Source organism: Syngnathoides biaculeatus, chromosome 2 (genome assembly GCF_019802595.1).
Source record: "Syngnathoides biaculeatus isolate LvHL_M chromosome 2, ASM1980259v1, whole genome shotgun sequence".
Lineage (NCBI taxonomy): Eukaryota > Metazoa > Chordata > Actinopteri > Syngnathiformes > Syngnathidae > Syngnathoides > Syngnathoides biaculeatus.
Window position 1 is genome coordinate 179675 of NC_084641.1, and position 18046 is coordinate 197720.

Sequence of the window (18046 nt, forward strand, 5' to 3'; positions counted from 1 at the left end):
ATACTGTGTCTCAACCGCATCAAAATCACCATGACTAATCAGTGTTACGCCAGTATGACAATATGTAACATTTTTTTAGTCCTTTAATTGGCACAGTGTCCATTTGAAACATCAGTGAAGCAGATTACAAGACAGAGAAACATGGCGAGCACAATTAGTAACAGTGCAGACCGTCGCTGTTCTGCCCACTCTTCAAGAACAAAATGTGCCAGATTTGCACTGGAACATTCTGCCTCCGAGAAATGGCTTCATCCTCTCACTACATTGGGATGCCGACAACACTTGTGCGTTCAGCTTGTTCAGCGTTTAACTGGCAGACAAGATGCCAATAACCCAACGAGGAACCGTACGACTTTTCAAGAGTAATAAAGTTACAGCAGGAATGGGAGGGCGAAGTTCAACTTGCCGCAAGCTATGCCACTGGTGACATATGCTTTACACTTGAAGGCTTACTCTAGCTCTCTCTATGTGCTTGATGGTTTTCTTGTTGCCGGTGGTGCACCTACAAAGAAATACCAAGGAGGCAACCTTTCTTGACCATAACTGAGTGACACCACAGTAGTTTTGATTTTTACTGATATGGATGACAGACTGACACATCATAAGGAAACAAGCGAAGGCTTCTCTGATACGCACAGACTGCTCTGATATAAAGCGGAATTTTTTTTCTCTCAAAACAAAAATGACAGTTGTTGTCACATTTGTTAAAACAGTCCATTTGACCTGACAGTCGTACATACATTAGTAAAATGATCCTTAAAAACAAAAATCAGCATTATCAGCCCAAATCTTGCACCTATTTGAGAAACCATAGCAGAAAAACAACTGATAAGTTCTAGAATCCATGACGTACAAGGTGTCAATCATTTTCCCTGCACTTGTGAGCACACCATTTACCTGTATCTTGGCCTTCAGGAGCTTTGGTGAAACTATGGCAAATTATACGGAAAGAAAAAAAAAAGGCCCGTCAAGCATTTGCCAAAAACTGTGCACAAGACGGGTAAACTGTATCAGAACAACACTGATCCTCAACAGGTTGTTAATCACCTCTTTTGATTTTTGACTTATTGTACAGTACATTCACAAAAACAAAACTTCAAACTGATTACATGGAGGCCATCGGTGCGTGAGTAGAGCATTTAATTATTGTCTCAGGCAAATGTAAGCATAGCATTGTTAAAATAGTCATTTGTGTCTGTTTTAGAAGATATGTGCCAATTTTAACTTCATTTTCTGTTTTGAGCACGACGGCTTTTAATGTGAGCGTAGTATGAACTGGAAAACTGCATTTTTGAACAAAATCTCACTGGAGTATAAATGATTGGAATGAAATGGCAGGAAAAGGAGTAATGAATGAAACCAAAGGCGCTGCAAAATGGTTGTTCTTTTAGCGGCCCTCCAATGAGGAACAAGGTTAGTCTTTTGTGATACTGTGAGATGATGTTTGTGTGCATCTTGGCCCAATTGATCATGACGTAAAGCAGCTGGTTTTACTGTTTTTAGTTTAGCAGTTTTAGCTCTGCATTAACAAACAATTTTTCTGTTGGATGCAAAGTATGGTAAAGCAATTATTACCTTAATTTTGTGTCTGTCAGCAGCGGTAACATTGGTTTGAAGACTAAAATACTAATAGTAACGCTCCAAATAAGTCGTGACGAACGTGAGTCTGTTTACAGAGCACATTTTGTGAATGTTAGCGAGTTGCCGTGGTTTGGTTTTAGCGGTGGGGGATTAGTTAGACTACATAATCTCGCCGACATTCATATCTTGCTAGCAGTTTAACACAGCAAACTCTTTTTTAACTAGACCCCGATGCTGAGAGGTGATGTCACTGCAAAGTGATCGTAGTACTGGTCTGATAAACTTTAAGCTTAGAAGCGTAATCACAGAATTATGCCTGAAAGAGCTCAACATACACCGACTCCATCGGCCACCCTGGAGGTAAACATTTTGAAGCGCTTTCTGCTGTCAGGATGCAGCATTGCGACGCAATTCAGAGATTCGAGTGCACACATTGTGCGAGGCGACCAATCCTCCCAGGTTTTCAGCTCACTGCTTCCGTTATCATGCTTATTCCCCTTTTCCCTTCAGCTCTGCTATATTGTGTCCCTTTGTGTGTCTGCTCCCTCGACCCCCCACACTTTTACCCCATGTTTCACAATGTGAAAAGTCAACTGGAGTTTTCCTTGCAGGGTTTTTTTTTCCTTTTTTTTTTGCAGAGAGGAAGTCCATATTTAATGAAGTGGCTCTCTTGTTAAAATGGTTTTTAGTGCTCCTGTGCAGAGCTCGGGGCCTTAGGGGAGGCGCTTTTATTTATTCATTGGGCGCTTCACTTCCTCTTCCCGACTTCGGCTCCGTGAAGAAGGGAGAGGATTAGAGCGATGAATCCCCCCTCCCCGTCCACGAGCTTCTTCTCCTCTCCCTGGCTGGCCATGTTCCGTCCTTTGGGGGACACCGCTGCGTCAGCCCGCATTAACATCCATCAGAGCGTGATGCTCGGGAGGGCGACGAGCTTCTCGGTCCCACTGAGTCCCAACACGCGTGCCCGAATACATGAAAGATCGGGTCAACTCATGCACACCCACACATCTAAATAAACCAAACTCGCATGATGGAAAATGCGACACACTTGAAGAATGACTTCTCTGTCGCCTCGGGCAGCATCGAAAATCACTTTCTTTGTAAGTGCTGCATTCATTTTGGACGTGTTCCCCAAAAGAGCCCTCAAGTGTTTGACTTGCGCTGGTACAGCTGTCCCCTACTTGATCGGTCGGCTTTTATGAACGAGTTTGAACAAGCATCTGAAAGCTTGTCGCCAAGGAGGCCGGAGGAGAGGGGTGGTTGGGGGAGAAAAAACTGAAAGTTTTCTGTGAGATTGCGCGTTGTGCTGATTCCTCTCTTTGTGTGAAGTTCGGGCCTGTGTGCTGCCTCGTTATCGCTCTTCGCTCGCGGAGCCGCGCGAGATGAGAGAGATGTATCATTAACCAAGAGCGTTTCAAACAACAAAGAACAGACTCGCATCAAATCCCCCCCCCCTCCCCCCACGCACACACACACACACACACACACACACACACTGGTGTCAAACACATCATTCCCATGCACTGAAATGCTGTGTGATGAAAATAAAATCAAATAAACGACATCATTTGTCACAAGCAAAAATCTTCTTCGGGATTGTTTTTTTTTTTTTAGATACTAATACTCAAATCTAAAATTGAACTGTATTTGTCAGGATTTGTGCGTGCGTGCGTGCATGCATGAATCCTCAGGGTTTCACTTCAGCCATGCAGCGATGCATATTGTTAATTCACCACAATGACCTAGATTCCTAAACACATGAAAAGAAAGACGTCGTCCTGCTCAACATTGTAGACAAAAAGACAATCAGCCCAATGTCTTCCTCTTCCTACCAGGCTTTTGCTTCTCGCCTCAGAAGATCCGCTCAGATCGATTGACAATAAAATCACACGTTCACATTCATGTCTATAATTCCTCCATTTTCCCATTTCACAGATTCCCCTCCTTCTCTCTCATCTCAGTCCCAAACATGAAACCCAAATGTTAAAATGCAAATGAATTTTCCCAGTCAGCTCACTTCCCACAAACTTATAATTGGATTTTGGCTATTAATACAGTATAAAGGCTGTCCTCATCCTTATGAATTGACCTGCTACTCGTCTTTTTCAGCTCACGTTGGAAGAGACGAGAAACAAGGAGTGAAGAAGGCGAGGATAACGAGGGTAGCGGGAAGACCGAATCAAGTGAAAAACCAGGATGGCACAGTCAAGAAGACATGGTGCATTTATTTTATATGATTCTGATTCTGAAGCTGCTCGTGTAAAATGATCGGCTCTCACAAAGCGGAGGTAGAAATAAATCAAGGGGTATAACTGATGAATAAATTGCAGTCCACTGTATCTCAGCATTGGATGCAAATATGGATTTGAAGGTTATCGTCGCAACAATCAGAATTGACACTTGGTATATTCAATGCCATAAAAAAATAGCCATATCATTAACTTTTTGTAAGGCTAAAAATCTACAGTAGACCCGACACAATCTGCCCCGAGAGGCTCGTCGACCTTTGATTTGTTCCGGTTATTATTCTCCATAAAATACAGCAGAAATTGAATTAATTATTTCCAACCAGAAACAATCGGTTATCCAGGGTGTGCTATAAAAGTTTTTCATCGTGTTGAGTGGTCAGGCTGCAATCTCACACAGTTAAAGTGAGTGGAGGAACAGTTTTGTACTTAAATGATTGTGTCTTTCACTAGATTCGTCTGGATTGGTGGATTGATGTTTGTTTCTGTCTCTATCATTGAGAAACATAAGAAAGATTTTTATTCACTTTTGAAGCAATGAGTTAAAATGAGAAACTATTGACATCGGCATACTTCATGTTTTTGTTTTTAAATCACTTCTATCTTTCTGCTCGGGCTTTGTTTGATATTTCGTTTTTATGTGAGTAATTTTCTTCATTGTTTTACATGGTGCCCATGCCTTTGAATAATTAACTTTGTTTTTTCTGTAACCTTCTATCGGATAATCAATAAAAAAAATGTGTCTGAAAGCTCCCAGACTGCTGTCACAAAAGACTTATTTCAAACCCAAATTCCAAACCTTTTGTCTTCAATCAATTAATCAACAAGTCGACAAAGAGATCCAACGCGGTTTGCAACTCGTGGTTGGTTCCATTGCTGTAAAATCGCACCTGCTCCCAATGCCCAAAACATCCGACAGTTTGTGGCCAAGAAGAACAATGTGTCTTGCCACCTTACGACAATCTCTCTACTGACTTTATCTAGCAGTATAAGATTTTTATTCCTCTTTCCCATGAACAAAGGGATGATCAAAGGGCTCTGTCTTAAAGCTGTGGAGAATGTCAAAATGACCGTGACGATGGAGCTGCGAATGTTCCAAGACGAATCCTATCAGCACTGTATGAAGGCCTGGGAGAGAAGACTTGGAGGGCTTGTTCTATATTTTTATCACTCCAATTTGCAGCCACACTCAAGCCAAATTGTGGAGGCCCCATAGCTCAGTGGATAGAGCATTGGTTTGGTGAACCAAGGGTCATGAGTTCGTATCTCACTGGGGCCTCCACTGCCCGAGAGCGGTTGCGTCAGGAAGGGCATACGGCGTCAGAACTGTGCCACCCAAATATGAGCGTTCATCTGAGATGTCACACTGTGGCGACCCCTAACGGGACAAGCCGAAAGAAACTTTACTCAAGCTAAACTGTGGACAACAGACAGTGGATCTTACAATAATAATAAAAAAGGGAGAGGATGAGAAGATGTAGGCTAAGCTTGTCCGTTAACTTGCATTTTCAGGGAAAGGAAAAAAAAGATGGAGTCCGACCAAAGACAAAAGACAACAATTTGGAAGCAGACGAGTGAAAATAAGCTTGCAGTATTTGGGAAACAGACAGATTGTGCGAGAGAGCTCACCAGATGCTATGTGGGAGGGTTATTTAATTGATGATATCACACCATTTCGTGCTTCCTTTCCCTCTTCCCTCCCACCAACACGCACATCAACATTCCTGCACGTCATATTTGCCCTGCCACTTTTTTATCCTTGCGTGACATATCACCCATGCGTCTCCATCTTACCTACCGTGGACTCCCCAAGGGCTGTGCAGTGCCACAGCCTCGTGTGAACCCATAGCACAATAAATAATGTCGCTGGGCATTGCTCATCAAATGTTAGCAGTCACTCGAAGGGTTTGTTTATGGAGTGAAAAACTCATTGGGTTCTTTTTCTTTTCATAACTGGCATAAATCCAGCCATGCACTCTGCCACGAGGGGGTGGGGTAGCCTTGGTATTGGTTAAATTTGTGAACCGGCATAGCTCGGAGTATTTAAAAGTGGGATGAAATGTATCACCAAACTCGCGTTCGACCAGTTGTCTTTGCCTAGTTCACTATTTGTTAGTATTCTCTGGCTGTGCGTGCAGGTAGGAAGTATTTCCTGCCAAAAAAAGAATATCTTGAGAAACCCAATCTAATTAATTAGCTTCTGATTTGTAAATAAGCATAATTAAAAAAAAAAAAAGAAGCAGACTGCTATTTTTACTTGCTTCAAAGGGAGACAGTGCGGCCTAATCAGGAGGTTTGTTCAGCTGTGGCACTAATGAGACAAATTTGGCTTAACAAGGGAGCGATGCTCTAATTTGTTTATGTTAATGATATGAAACAGTGCTTGTCCTTTTGGTGTATCTGGGAAAAGATCAGTCACGCACACACCTGCTCCTGTGCTCTGTTACCTTCACGGTTTCATCAACCGGCTTGTTGAGGTGGGACAGGGAGGGTTGATTAGCCTAAGTGAGATGACCCTACAGACGAGTTAATGTAAATGACTCGGAGGCATGCAAAAAAAGGCAGGGAGCAACTAAAGATGGTTGTTGTTCTTCACTATGATGTGTTGAAAGTCAAATTGAAGTCCATTTATTGCTTTTTTTTTACTGCACTACAGCAGGCCCCAGCACTGGTTTGCAATCGGTTTTGTGTAAAGAAACAAAGACAAATGATTAAACTTTTACGCTGATTGTAATTATTGTAATTAGCCTAACAGGAGGCCTGCACATTTTTCTTCACTCTGCCTGGCGCTCTCATCTTGTGATCCACAGCATAGCAAAGATGGCACTATTGTTCTTTTACTTATCCTTCTATTGTCCAGTGTTTTGGTCAGTAAAAGAAGAAAACTTTAAATTTCAGAGGCCAAGTGAGTAAAACTAGCTATTGTACATTTGTGATTGACAATTACAAAAAAATCACTTTTAAATATACAGTAAGTACATTTCAGAGTGTACATTGTTACTGTTACTTCAGTAAAGGAATTGTATCTTTACTTCTGCTTTTGCCAGAGTTTTTTTTTTTTTTTTTTTTACATAAGCATCCTCTCTTCTGCCATTTTCTCCATGACATATGTGCACCCGCAGCCGACTACGAGGCACTCTAAAGCAGCCGCACCGGCTCGAAGCCCCAGTCAACATGCTGAGGCGGGGGGAGGGGCAACTCATGCCCCAGCCAAAGTGCATCAATGGGCACCATTTTACTCATGCTACCCCTCCCCCAAAAAAAAAGCCAGGAACAATGAAATGGTTAAAAAAAAAACTGAACAATTGAGTACTACAATTGTTAGTCTTTGCACATTTTCAGCAATTTTCTTGAATCATATGCATTGAGAAACAGATCTCTGAATTCACATTACAGGGTGTTGAAATAAAGAGTGTGAGTACTTTTCTCAGATAGCTAGATGGATTGGGACATTTAAGCTTCTGCAAAATGAAAGCAAACCAAGGGGGAGAGGGGTGGACTGTGCTCAAGCGTGTTTGTATGGAGTGATAAAATGTGATTATTCACGTGATGCATGCTGTGTGTGTTCTTGTGTCAGAGTGAGGTGTACTGAGCTTTTCCATGGTGACTGTGGAGAACATGCACGTGCCAGACGAGCCAGATGGTATCCTGTTGACCGAGTGCATAATGATCCAAATTTTATAAATATGAAAAAAGAAGTGATTTGGATGAGGTAATTCAGCAGGAGACATTTCATTATTGTCCCTGTAAAATCATCTGTGCGGTGCTCAACCAGCCACGACTCTTAATTAATCTACTTCACACTTTCATGGCTTAACGTAGATTGTTCGTTTTCTCATTTTTCCCTGTAATTAACCAGATTCATGCAAACCCAAATATTTTCTTGTGTACTGGTACCTTGAGATGTAAGTGAGCAAAGTTTTTTGAGATACGAGGCGTGACACGTGGTTAAAGTGATGAAGGACCCAAGTGTAAAACAGTGAAGCACTGGAAAAGGTGTAAAGGATTTTAATAATCAACGTAAAATCAACTGTGACGGGTCAATTCAAAGCCAGGACACAGTGCAGTTCACTTCACAGTCAGGAAGGTGAGTCTTTGAAGATGGGCCATGGTGATGCAATGCTCTGCAATCCACAGATAGCATATGTGGAAATGCTCAGATATCACTGTTCTCTTACTGAATGATTCACACAGAACAAACTGAGAAATGCAAGTCTTGTTGACCTCATAAACAGAATTCTCAAAAGCCACGGCGACAGGAAAAGACAAACATTTTAAGGTAAAACTCTCAAACTCTTGTCGCGTTTTGCTTCTATAATTGTCAGACACTCTGAGCCTGATTGCATCATCAGCAAGTCCTTATAAGTGGCTAGTAGAATGTGATTGGCTGACAGCTATTTTTCATGGAAGACAAGGTGCCATTTGGATTTTTTACTTTGACTTGTGAGCAATAATTTGAGACATGAGTGGTGTATGGTGGCAGTGAACTCAATTCAAGTTACAAGAAATGGTTCAATTAATCAAAAAAAATAAAGATCGGTCAACCTGCTTATGGCCACTCTCTTTTAACAAGTTAACATCAAACCAAACAAAACAGAAAGCTTTGCTGTATCTTGAAAATATGCCAATGAATAGCATCCATGTCGCTGCGTTTAAAGACTTTCAAACACAAGATATTTAAACACAAACAGTGAGGAAACATACACAGACAGACCATATAACAATACTCAGACGTACATTATCATATGTGAAAAATGCCTGATATTACTGCAGCTTCCTGAGTCATTTGTAAAACTATTAATCATGTCTCCATCCCTATACTATACTGCCCCCAGGTGGCTTTAAAAAACAATGTACAATACTATAGAATGGTCTTCTTCTTTTCCTTTCGCCTTGTCTTGTTAAGGGTCACTTTTGAATTTTTTTTTATTTTTGTTTGTTTTCCTTCAGTGAATGACGCCAATCAACGACATTTCAGCAACTAACCAAGTAGGCGCCATATTTGTAGAATTGTCGAAAATAACGGAAAGAGTATTTCAAATCCCTCTAAAATCTTCCTTAAAAATGAATTCAGAAAATAAAAACAAATTGATTTCAAAAGTACTTGACCCATTCTACTGTCCAATTTATCTCCCCCCCAAAAAAATGGTTCATCGGGCATAGTTCAGTCTTTAGGGTAAGTGATGCTTTATGAAAGATTATGATAATTTTCATACAATGTCAACCAAATCTTGCCACGTTGCGAGCAATGGCAGGTTATGCTGACATTATTGCTCGACAATCGATTGAATATATTACTTTTTTGTCATGTATGTCTAAGAATGTGTCCATTCTCATAGACACATTGACAAAACATCTTCAAGATCTAGAGGTCAAACAGGGACCTGAAAGCATCCATCCATCCATCCATCCATCCATCCATCCATCCATCCATCCATCCATCCATCCATCCATCCATCCATCCATCCATCCATCCATCCATCCATCCATTTTCCTAGCCGCGTATCCTCACAAGGGTCGCGGGGAGTGCTGAAGCCTATAACAGCCGTCAACGGGCAGGAGGCGGGGTACACCCTGAAATGGTTGCCAGCCAATCGCAGGGCACATCGAGACAAACAGACGCACTCACAATCCCACCTAGGGGCAATTTAGATTCTCCAATCAATGTTCCATGTTTTTGGGATGTGGGAGGAAACTGGAGTGCTGTGAGAAAACCCACGCAGGCACGTGGAGAACAAGCAAACTCCACACAGGCGGGGCCGGGATTGAACCCGCGACGTCATAACTGTGAGGCCAACGCTTTCCAGCTGAATCAATGTGCCGCCCACCTGAAATATTACACTCGTCAAATCAACATGATTCAAAGGCACACTTGCTTTACGGACCTGACCCTTCCGCCTCAGTTACTGCAATTTTTCTAAAATAATGCACAAATCTTTCCAAAAATATTTTCAAAACGTTAATAGAGCACATTATATTTAGGTATGGATGAAAAATAAAAAATACAATCACACTGTATAGTCGTGTACAGGTACATAGAGTGGTTAAAAGAAAAGATATACATATACATTCAATATGATATTCGATGTCTTATGTTACACATTTTATTTATTACAGTAATGTGCGCCCCCAACCTGAACCCTATGACCTCCTCAGGGAGCTTACATTTTATGATCGTTAGCGTCGCATGTTTGTTCCCACTGGGGCCTCCACTCCCTGAGAAGGGTTGCGTCAGGAAGGGCATCCGGCGTAAAAATTGTGCCAAACATATGTGCGTTCATCTGAGATGACACGCTGTGGCGACCCCGAAAGGGACAAGCCGAAAGAAACACACACACACACAGCGTCGCATGTTTGTTGCTACGTACCAAAGATCAGAAAGGACTCCCTGTGAGTTTGTTTTAACTTAAACTAAAACAAAAAATGTTGACTAGAACGACTAGTTGTGCAGCTGCTTTTAAAAGAAATGTGTGGACTCGTGTGGATGACGCCGCAAAACCGGAAGTAGCAGGATAGTCTGAAACAACGATAGGTCAATTACTTCAGGTGGGTATCAAAACAACGTGCGCTCAAACGACATAATGTGTGCGTCATGGGCACATTAAAAAAAGGGAGCGCACACACAATTGAAAAGGTTGCTTTTTAAAAATGTAAAAATCCCATTACACATGTTTCTACGTAGTTTGAGCTCACATTGTTTTGATAGCCACCTGACGCCATAGTGAAAGATGCTGCGGAGTGGATTGAATAGAGGGGGAGAGGCTGTGCTTCCCAACCCAAACATTTGGAATTAAAAAACATGTTGCCTCACAAGCGCCATGGACAGCACAGAGGATGACATGCGGTGGGAGCAAGATGGGGTGTTCATGATAGAATGGAGGAAGCACCGGAAATGTACCAAGTCATCAATGATGAGTTTCACAGCGATGCACCAAAGGTAGCTTCTATGGATCTTTTTCAGATTGGTGATGAGTCAGATGCTTCGTTTGAAGTCTTGGCAAAGAATGTGTAATGTAGCACTGTGCACAAACAATTTATGCACAAATATTTAATGCAAAAAAAAAATGAAGTTAAACAGTTAGTTTATATTTTTAAGACTGTAATATGTCTTATAAACAGTATTAATAAAATGTTGTGCCCTCATTGAGCATTTATTTTAGTTGGTTGAGCGATTCTGTTCTGAGAATTACAGGAACCAGGACAAGGATGTCCTGTGGGCTGTCCCGAGATTATATTACCGCTACATCAACACATGCACAAAGATAATTATTAACAGTTGTTGTAGGGACAGTTTTTTTTTGAAAAACAATACAAGTAAAAACCTAACAAAATACAAATGCAACTCATTTCTGAAATTCTGAGCATATGGGAAGCAGCAAATTGGTGGTGCGCATTGTACATTGGTAGAAGGGTTTTCCTGATTTTTTTTGTAGGTCAACTTTGCGTGTGCGCATTATACTTCAGGATGGATTATACTTGAAATTACGGTATCACTGAGCTCGTTAATTTCTTTCAAACTCTGTGATTACAAGATTGGCTCTGAACCGCTGTGTTGCATTGCTTAAAGTTTGCTTTTTTTCTTTCTGATTACCAGCGAAGAAACGTGGTTCAGCATCACATCGGTGACCTCAGTGCTCTGTTTAGAGAAAATGTAAAGCATTGCAACAAGAGAGATTGACAAGGTATTCAATTCCCATAAAAAAATAATCATTTTAATCATCATTGATCATGTTGATTGCTCAGAATTCAGTTTTTCACAAAGAGGTACAAAGCAAACTCAACCCAATGCTCGTGTGTCTGTGCATGCGTGTGTATGTGTGCACTGCTCTTGAATCCTTTCTCCTTCTTCTACTCCCTAACAAGCCTAATATAATTCATCCATCCATCTTTTTGATCACTACTTCTCATTAGGGTCTGACAAGATCCTATCCTAGTTTACTTTGAACTAGAGGTGGGGAGGACTACACTTTGGACTGGTTGTGACTCAATTGGAGGTAAACATAGAGAGAAACAAACATTCACACCACTGTCTAACATGCATGCTTTTGGGATGAGGGTGGAAGCCGAAGTGGATAAAACAAGATCATGTTAACCCCACACACCACAATGTCCTGCCAGAACCTTTCCACATCTTATATCCATATCTTTTGTGTCTGGTCTTCAAGTTAGCGAGTCTGTCATGAAGAGATCAAGAGACCAGAATTGCTGGGAAGAATCATTAGCGGTGGTGAGTCATGGATCTTTGAGTTTAGCCCAGAGACCAAATACCACACAGGCTTCAGTGGATGAGCCCGATATCGCCCAGGCTGAAGAAAGCAAGATGATTTACCTGACATGAGGGCCATTGTCCACTATGAGTTTGAGTACGAGGAGAGTACTTATTAGCTGCTAATGGGTTTGTGGGTCGGCATTGGCTCCGTCCAAAACTCAGTGTCACAACAGTAACAGTGACACGTTCACACTCAGTGATTGCTTTGGAAGTCAAATATCCGTCTTAACTGGGAAAAAATATTTTTTTTGTTAACTAGCCCGCAAGCTAGCGGGCTAAAACTCTCGCTCAACTGCAAACTCACATGGCTAACTCCAATTGATTGTGTCTCCACATAACAGACACGGGAGAATTAACTTCGATAGCCATAACCACAGCAACACAGCCTATTCAGCCAGTAGCTGATTACAAACAACTGAGCACACAACTTACGAATAAAAGTATTTGGTTGACATGGAAAAGGATTGTCTCCAGCGTCTGTGACAGACACAACCACATAGTCCTCCAGCTCCATGGTGGGTCTTATTTTCAGGATTTCAGTCTCATTTTACATTCAAAGTGATATCTGTTTTTAATTCATTCCTTCTTAGGGCATCATTAAGTGTTGTACAAGAGAGTAACTTTTCAAAACCAGTCCACCGTGTAGATAGCTGACCTATCTAATCTGAAGATAGCTGGGATATGTTCCAGCACTCCTGTAACTCCTGTCACCTTTATGAGGATAAGCAGCTCAGATATTGAAGTAACTTTTCATGAACTTCTCTTGACGTATTGAAGTCAAATATCCATATTAACTGAGAAGGGTGGCAGTGAATGAGTTTAGATGACTTTCAGGATATGTTATGTTATGTTTTTGTTCTAGTCTGTGTGTGTGTGTGTGTGTGTTTTCCTCTCCCACCGCAGCTCACACGGAGGCGACAGAGTCCCTCTCATTGCTAAACCCCCCCCACACCATCACAACCAGTACACCACCCTCCCCCCCACACATACATAGACAGCAGGTGTGTTCAAAGGCGATAACTACTGAGGCCTCTCATTTGAATTAGCATGAAGCATAAGCTTTGACACATATTCACACCGACAGACATACACAAACACAGAAATGCACACATTCAGACCCAACAGACAAAGAAACATAAAACATGAGGATACACACTTATGTCTGCAGACATACAACACACACGTGCTCTTGTCGTGCAGCTCTTGTGCCGACTTGTGGACAATGATTAGCGGATTACGCTGCAGAGGCCACTCGCTTATGCATTCAAGCTCTGTGTCGTCAGCATCGGCTTTTGTTGCCCGTGTGGAGGAGAGCTGCACACAAGCATTCAACATCAAAGTAGGAGAACAGGAATAGCAGCTCCAGCCGTGTACATGTGAGCCAGGGAGACCGCTGGCTGGCTTCACAGAAGAGGAAACGCAGCATTATTTCTGCTCTACTTAAACATCGCCCTCCTCATCCTCATCTGGCCCTCTGCATGTTTCACACCTGGCTGGTTAAATGTGTCACAGGGGCTCAAAGATGTCTGCTTAGGGGTGAACAGCAGAGAGGTGGACCTACGCACACAAGTACCAGGGTCACCTCTGCAATTTGGATTTAAGGTTTAAGGTCCTTTGCAGAGGGGCTCAAGGACCGCTACATGTTATCCAAGCACCGATAAAAATCTGAATCCTCAAAGCATTTCTATTAACTACATTGACAATTTTGCACCATGTGCCTTAATATTTGCACACATTTTCCTCACACATATTAAATCAAAATCATATTTGCACATTGTGCATGTCTTACCACAATGAATCAATCATCTTCTAACTGCACTGCATTCTTTTGTACAAAATTGTCTGGTCTATTTTTATTTTGCCTGGAGTACATTATTCATTTTTTTATCATGTAGATTTTTTCCAACAATAGTATTTTGAGCTGTGTATGGACAAGAATCTTTTAACCTGAATGTTTCTGCCATGGCAAGCAGTGAAACACATACTTACATTGATACACTCACAAACACACACACACGCACTACTGTACACGTCGAAGACTGTACAAGATTTGCGAGTGCATTTTCATGTACAATTAGCACTCATGTAGTTCACGCCAATCAATTGTAAACTGTGACTACATAACTGAGATAATGATTTGACCATAACAGTCTACCTCATTGAAGTGTGGTTTGCAGATGCCATAGATGGGCTAATGAATAGCATTCATGTGGTGGTGATATAAGGCTTTAGAGGGGGGGACGTATTTTGCCCAACCAACTCAAAAACAAAAACAAAAAAACCATGACTGACAGAGTCACAGTACTTATGAAACTCATCTTCATTTGTGTGCATATCACTGTATTATACCACGCCCCTGTGGCCAGGTTGCAAAGACCAAAAGGAGTTGCACTGATGTGCATACTGGTGAATTCTCTTTAATTATTTTTTTCTATATGTTTTATGCAGGGAGGCATGGTGGCACAGCTGGAAAGCATTGGCCTCAAAGTTATGAGGACCAGGGTTCGATCCCGGACCCGCTTGTGTGGAGTTAGCATGTTCTCCCCATGCGTCCGTGGGTTTTCTCTGGGCACTCCGGTTTCCTCCCACATCCCAAAAACATGCAACATTGATTGAATAATCTAAATTGCGTGATTGTGAGTGCGGCTGTTTGTCTCCATGTTCAGGGTGTTCAGGGCGTACCTCGCCTCCTGCCCATTGACAGCTGGGATAGGCTACAGCACTCCCTGCGACCCTTATGAGGATAAGCAGCTCAGAAAATGGATGGATGGATGTATTTTTATGCAGTACAAAAAAATCCATTTGATGAGCATTGTGTTATGAACGGATAAATGACAAAGTACTTGGAATGTCACGAAGGAATATTCCATTATTAAAAAAAATTATTACTGCATTAAAATTTAGTATTAATGTGCATTTTTCTGAGGGTTAACTTATATCCTTAAACTTCACGTTGGTACAGCTTGTATAGTATAAATTACAGAATTTGAGACTGCAAAATCAGCTTTTACTGAATGGTTACCATTTGTGATTAGCATTACCTGGATAGCCCTTGGCATTTGAAGTGAACCCCCACATCCTCCACCACTAACTACCATTTAGCTCCTTCATACTTCATGTTACATAAATGATCAGCCTGGTTTGAGAAGACTAAGTTGTGCAAGCCTGCCTGCCATTGGCTGCCTCCAGCTCAACTCATGACAATAAGTGCTTTTGCAATTGGATGGATGTTGATACAAGTATATCCAATTGTGACTGAATATTTAGCTTATTGTGACTAAATAGGTGCAATTTACTCATTTTTGTCTCTTGACAAAAGTCACAACTTTTTTTTTTTTTATCTTGCTGTCATATTGCTTTGACGCAATGTCACTCACACAATGATTTGTCCAGGGTCCCTCTCATATACAGTATATCTCTCACTTAACAACTTAACAACGGGGGAGTCAAATGGAGCAATTTGGAGCCCCGTGGTTGCAGTAATAGCATATTTCAGGTGGAAGATTGTGTGTGTGTTTGCGGCACTATCGATGCGTCAAACATTCCAGGTCACGTGGGACTGACTCCATTTCACGTGTGTTTTGGATATGAGGAATACAGTATTTACTGAACATGGAGATGCGAGGTTGGTAACAAAGCAAACGTGATAATAAGATGAAAATATGAGAGGAGAAAAAAGATGGAAGAAAGAGCAGAGGCGGAATGCGGAAGGGAAACCGAAAATGTGTTTGTCATCACAAGCGTGACTGATAGCTTTATGCGCATGCTTGTCTTGATACGGCAATCCTCTAATTAAGCTCAGCTGTATGTCTGGCGTGGGTGTTTACTTTCGGGGTAACATTTCCCAAAACGAACACCCACACAGCGCCTCTGCCTGAGATCATCTGATTGAGACTCTTGTTTCCATGTTCTAATTAGGTTGGTGCTAAATGTGTGAGAGGAGAGAGCTCAAGCAGGGAAGACAACAGACGATCAGGGGATGGTGACAACGGAACCGAGCAGCTGTCTACAGGAGCAACTATCGACTCACAACTCCAAATGCATCTTTTGGTAGCCTCGGGAGAGAAGCACATCAGGAGCAAACCAAGACGAGTAACATTTAATAACAAATAAAAACATTATATGCATTACCATAGCGTTAGGTAAATTCCCAATACAATCCAATGTAAGATCTGTATCAAATTTGAGCGTTACATACCGTAGATTGTTTCCAACTGTTGGTTGAGCCAAGAAAAATTACATTTATATTTGAAAAATGTCACTAACTTTCATATCAATTTGCTCACAAAACAGCTGACAATGTGAAATGGAGTCCTGTTTAGTTGAATGCAAAGGATTATTCCATTGTATGAATGACAAGAAGTGGACAGTTATTGTACCTTCTGCTGTTTAATGAAAGAGCATTCCATTTGATTTTCTCTGTCAATATATGTCCGTGGAATTCATATATGAAAGATACATTATTTGTTGTAACTAATCAATTTTGGGCTATCCGGAATAATTTCTCACGCCACACCAGATGATGCGTCATGGCACGCTAATGTGCCACAAAATAGTGGTTGGGAATCATTGACATAAAGGGTGATTCATTCTCACCATTGACTGACACTGTTACTCTCAATGTGACACACCGCAAAAAAAAAAAAAAAAAAAAGATGTTGGTGACGTCTTGTTAATGACGTTGCCAAATATGAGTCTGGAAAAAAAAAATACCAAACCTAAATACCTCTTCATCTTGTCAATTTTTAATGCCTTCCGACCCCTACATTTTTGAAACATGAAAATATATCCACTTTTAACCTTTAGTGACTGGAACATAACTGGGCTTGACACGCTGCGACAAGAGGTGCTACCCATCAGGTAGCGTGCAAGCAACAGGACTCCAAAACTCCTCTTTGTGACAGGCTGCTCCCCAGTCACCTCCTGGTTGGCAATTTAAATTACATCACTGAGCTCTTCTGTAAATTGTGGCATCAAGGAAGATTCTTTTTCCAGGTGTAGGGATAGTAGCTGGCTAACTGTATGCTACAGTGGCAGAAACGGGCCAAGGGATGAGAACTAAGGAAATCACAACTGCGTTATATTACTACTGATGTGAACAAAGGCGGTTAGGTTCTAATGTAGTGGGAGATTGGCAACACATGCCAGATGCCCAAGAGTGTCACTGGTTGCTATTTTAGCCACACATCCCAAAAATGAGTAAAACTGAAATGGTGGAAACCTGTGAAACGTAAAATCCCCACAGCACGGTTCTGCCCAGTTCTCAGTCTTGTCTTGTATTTAGCAATTATCTTCAACCGTCTATTATGTATTGAGAAACAAATGTCTGAATTCACTTGAGAGGGTGTTTAATACAAATAATGCAGCGTCGTTCCTCATCACTGCAATCTACGGGCACGATAATAAACTTTTTTTTTAAAGATGTCTGCCTGCCTCACCTATTTTTTTTTTTTTTTTTTGCAAAGACCAAATATCTGGCATACAGTCCCATAGGTGTGCCAGTGAGTGTCTGTTAGTAAATATAAAACATCACACACATTTGGAGCATCATAATGATCACAAAATTATGTAATGTGTCTGCAGGCCATTTTCAACAGCTAGGATTCTCTAAATCCAGTAACAGAAGCGTCATTGAGTGTACCTGATGACCTGCTCTGTGCCTCATCAAGCTGCCCAGACAACAACAGCTAGCACAGCAGTAACATCACTACCTCCCCACCTCCCTGACATCTTTTATTACCCCCTCGCTCTCATGAATAAACATCCCTTACATTCACTCAGCGCTGGCATGAAATGGCCACACAGCCCCTGGCACCCGCATTCTCGGTAATGCCGCAATCATTATTCTACTGCAGTGGTCCCACACCGCCATATTTCACCAATCATGTGGTTCTCGCCCTCCTGGCTTTTGTTCGGATGAGTCGGAAAAAAAAATGTGGCAGTGAGGAGG

At 41.6% G+C, this 18046-nt stretch overlaps 1 long non-coding RNA gene across 1 annotated transcript; it reads left to right on the forward strand.

Moving 5' to 3' along the window:
* Positions 1 to 7973: 7973 nt before the first annotated feature.
* On the forward strand, positions 7974 to 17336 carry LOC133495517 (uncharacterized). Its single transcript, XR_009793597.1, has 3 exons — positions 7974 to 8106; positions 11422 to 11509; positions 16015 to 17336. It is a non-coding gene; the product is annotated as an uncharacterized LOC133495517 (long non-coding RNA).
* Positions 17337 to 18046: the final 710 nt, after the last annotated feature.